The sequence below is a fragment of the Myotis brandtii genome, unplaced genomic scaffold, assembly GCF_000412655.1.
Source record: "Myotis brandtii unplaced genomic scaffold, ASM41265v1 scaffold2875, whole genome shotgun sequence".
NCBI lineage: Eukaryota > Metazoa > Chordata > Mammalia > Chiroptera > Vespertilionidae > Myotis > Myotis brandtii.
Window position 1 is genome coordinate 4,281 of NW_005360982.1, and position 4,351 is coordinate 8,631.

The following is a 4,351-nucleotide window of genomic DNA, read 5'->3' on the forward strand; positions in this document are numbered from 1 at the left end:
TCCTGGGCCATAATTGGTACTTGGTAATGCTTATCAAATTGAAGGGATTGAAATCAAAGGGCAACAGATATTAGAATCTGATTCAATAAATCAAGTAAAATTAGGCTTTTATTTTTTGTTGTTGTTGTTAATGCTCAGGCAAAATTCAAATCTTGCGTGAATTTTGGGACACTCTTTATATCTGTTGCATTTTCTAACCTGCCGTTTTCTGTTCTCAAAGCCACATTGCCCTTCCACACAACTGGTTTCCATGGGTTGTGTCAGTTACCATCCTCACATGCTCCAGGAAGCTGACTTCTCTTCTCCCATTTATTGGAGGAAATTAGGCGTAACCTCAAGTCTTCAGAGTTCACATTGGGCTCAGAGACTATGGCATGAGTCTGGCTAGAGGGCCGAGTTCTCCCATGAATTTTTTTCAACTTCTGTGTCGCCAACCTGAACCGTCCCCTGCACGTTGCTTTGGTTTCTGCAATACTGTCTAAGTCCCTCCTCTGAAAGTCCTCTTTCATTTTGGTTGTTCTATTTATTATGTGGGATGTTTTATAAACATAATTTGAATCCACAAGTGTGAAGGGTGAATGTTTTTGTTTTTTTAAAATATATTTTATTGATTTTTTTTTTTTTACAGAGGGGAAGGGAGAGGGATAGAGAGTTAGAAACATCGATGAGAGAGAAACATCGACCAGCTGCCTCCTGCACACCCCCCACTGGGGATGTGCCCGCAGGTACATGCCCTTGACCGGAATTGAACCTGGGACCCTTCAGTCCGCAGGCAACGCTCTATCCACTGAGCCAAACCGGTTATGGCTGAACTTTTTAAAAATATATATTTTTATTGATTTCAGAGAGGAAGGGAGAAAGAGGGAAAGATAGAAACAACAATAATGAGAGAGAATCATTGATGGGCTCCCTCCTACATGCCCTCTACTTGGGATCGAGCCCACAACCCAAGCATGTGGTGGGGGCGGAATCCAAGCTGGAAACTTGTCTGCAGGCCAGCGCTCTAGCCACTTAGCCAAACGGGCTAGGGCGAAGGGTGAACCTTTATATGGGGATATCCAACTTTGTGTTCTTCACGGGGATAGTATAATAGCAACATATAACTCACTGGTTTTGCCAAGTTTCCATTCCTGCCAACAACCTTCTAGGGAAGATGGCAGGGCTTTCTGGTGCTCATTTGAGGCCTGGATGCTATGAGTTTCAGGATATTCAGAAATCACCCGGAGATCGCCCCAGCTGGTTTGGCTCAGTGGATAGAGCGTCGGTCTGCAGACTGAAGGGTCCCAGGTTCGATTCCAGCCAAGGGCACAAGACTGGGTCGCAAGCTCGATCCCCAGTAGGGGGCGTGCAGGTGGCAGCGATCAATGATTCTCATCATTGATGTTTCTATCTCTTCCTCTCCCTCTCTAAAATCAATACAATAGCCGTAACTGGTTTGGCTCAGTGGATAGAGCGTCGGTCTGCAGACTGAAGGGTCCCAGGTTCGATTCCAGCCAAGGGCACAAGACTGGGTCGCAAGCTCGATCCCCAGTAGGGGGCGTGCAGGTGGCAGCGATCAATGATTCTCATCATTGATGTTTCTATCTCTTCCTCTCCCTCTCTAAAATCAATACAATAGCCGTAACTGGTTTGGCTCAGTGGATAGAGCGTCAGACTGCGGACTGAAGGGTCCCAGGTTCGATTCCGGTGAAGGGCGTGTACCTTGGTTGCGGGCACATCCCCAGTGGGAGCTGTGCAGGAGGCGGCTGATCGATGTTTCTCTCTCATCGATGTTTCTAACTCTATCTCTCTCTCTTCCTCTCTGTAAAAAATCAATAAAATATATAAAATCAATACAATATATGTATATTTAAGAATTACCATAGGAATAAAACAGCGTTCACCAGTGGCTAGTACACATTCACTGACATAGGCAAGAGAGTTTTCCAGTGCAACCAGAGGCAGAGCTGTAGCTTATCTACCTGCTTCAGGGCAGCCTAACAGCCTAACACTCTTCTTCCTCCTTCTCATGGCTCTACATGGAACCTTTTCAATACAATATATGTATATTTAAGAATTACCATAGGAATAAAACAGCGTTCACCAGTGGCTAGTACACATTCACTGACATAGGCAAGAGAGTTTTCCAGTGCAACCAGAGGCAGAGCTGTAGCTTATCTACCTGCTTCAGGGCAGCCTAACAGCCTAACACTCTTCTTCCTCCTTCTCATGGCTCTACATGGAACCTTTTTATTAAAAAAAATATTTTATTGAGTTTTTACAGAGAGGAAGGGAGAGGGATAGAGAGTTAGAAACATCAATGAGAGAGAAACATTGATCAGCTGCCTCCTGCTGGGGATGTGCCCACAACCAAGATACATGTCCTTGACTGGAATCGAACCTGCGACCCTTCTGTCCGCAGGCTGACGCTCTATCCACTGAGCCAAACCAATTAGGGCTACATGGAACCTTTTTTTCCTGATGAAATATAATAACAGAGTAATGTTTCAGGCTACTTTCATTTGAAGATCAGCAATGTAATCTTTCCAGCTATGCATGGACTCCTTTTAGGTATGAATGACTATGGAATGATACAACCATTTACATCAATAGATCGGAAACTATCTCAGATACTTTTTATATATGTATTTTTTATGGATTTCAGAGAGGAAGGAAGAGATAGAAGCATTATTGATGAGAGAGAATCATTGATTGGCTGCCTCCTGCACACCCCACACTGGGAATTGAGCCTGCAACCCAGGTAGGTGGCCTTGATGGGAAATCAAACTGTGACTTCCTGGTACAAAGGTTGATGCTCAACCACTGAGCCATGCTGGCCGGGCTTTTTTTAAATATATGTTTTATTGATTTTTTACAGAGAAGAAGGGAGAGAGATAGAGAGTTAGAAACATCGATGAGAGAGAGACATAAATCAGCTGCCTCCTGCACATTCCCTACTGGGGATGTGCCCGCAACCAAGGTACATGCCCTTGACTGGAATCGAACCTGGGACCCTTGAGTCCGCAGGCCAACGCTCTATCCACTGAGCCAAACCAGTTAGGTCCTAGGCGCGCTTTTTTTGTTGTTAATCCTTACCCAAGGATATTTTTCCATTGATTTTTTTTTTTATAGAGAGGGGGAGGGGGACAGGTGAGAGAAAGAAACATCGATGTGAGAGACACATCGATTTGTCGTCTACCGCATGTGCCCTGACCCGGGCCAGGATCTATCTTGCAACTGCGGTGAGTGCCCTTGACCAGAATCGAACCCAGGACACATCAGTCTGCTGGCGACACTCTACCCACATAGCCTAACCAGCTGGGGCAGTATCCTCCTATATGATAAAAGGGTAATATGCACATTGAACAAACAGCAGAACATTGGTGGCTGGACCGACCAGTCGTTATGACATGCACTGACCACCAGGGGGCAGAGGCTCAATGCAGGAGCTGCTCTCTGGTGGTCAGTGTGCTCCCGCAGGGGGAGCTCCGCTCAGCTCAGCCACAAGGGGGGCTGACAACTGGCGAGCTCAGAAGCCATGGGAGCAGACCTTAGCCATCAGTCGGACATCCCCCAAGGGCTCCCAGACTGCGAAAGGGCGCAGGACAGGCTGTGGGGACACCCTCCCCCTGCACGAAATTTCCTACTTCATACAGTTTGTTTTTTAAATATATTTTTATTGATTTCAGAGAGGCAGAGAGAAAAAGAAACATCAATGACCAGAGAGAATCATTGATTAGCTGACTCCTGCATGCCCCTATTGGGGATGAAGCAGGTAACTGGGCAGGTGCCCCTACTGGGAATCAAACCATTAGATGCAGGTTCATAGGCATATTATTTTTTTACAGAGAGGAGGGAGAAGGATAGAGAGTTAGAAACATCGATGAGAGAGAAACATCAATCAGCTGCCTCCTGCACACCCCCCACTGGGGATGTGCCCACAACCCAGGTACATGCCTTGACCTGAATCGAACCCGGGACCCTTCAGTCCACAGGCCGACGCTCTATCCACCGAGCCAAAACGGTTAGGGCTCCATAATGTTTACAGTAGCAAAATTACATTTATGAAGTAGCAACGAGAATAATTTTATGGTTGGGGCTCACCACGACTTGAGGAAGTGTATTAAAGGGTCGCGGCATTAGGAAGGTTGAGAACCACTGCCTTAGGAGCACACCAGGTCTCTAGAGTACCAAGAACTACATTACCCAGTAGGCCACGCGAACCGATCCATTGGCATCCTCCTAGCGCCTTTCCGTGCGTGGGTCTTGGGGGTGGGACTTCCGGTCCCCTCCGGATCTGCCAGTTGCCGGCCTCGCGAGCGCGCGCACGCGATTGGAGCGAGCGGCCGAGACGACGCGAGGGGCGTGGCTA

General features: G+C 47.0%; 1 protein-coding gene across 1 annotated transcript in view; it reads left to right on the forward strand.

The window, feature by feature from the left end:
- The first annotated feature begins 2,954 nt into the window (after positions 1–2,954).
- The window catches only part of LOC102256208 (zinc finger protein 548), a 14,967-nt gene continuing 13,570 nt past the window's right edge, over positions 2,955–4,351 (forward strand). The window contains exon 1 of the mRNA XM_014541996.1: positions 2,955–2,959. The gene's annotated coding sequence lies outside the window, so the exon portion shown is untranslated. The remainder of the gene's footprint in view (positions 2,960–4,351) is intronic.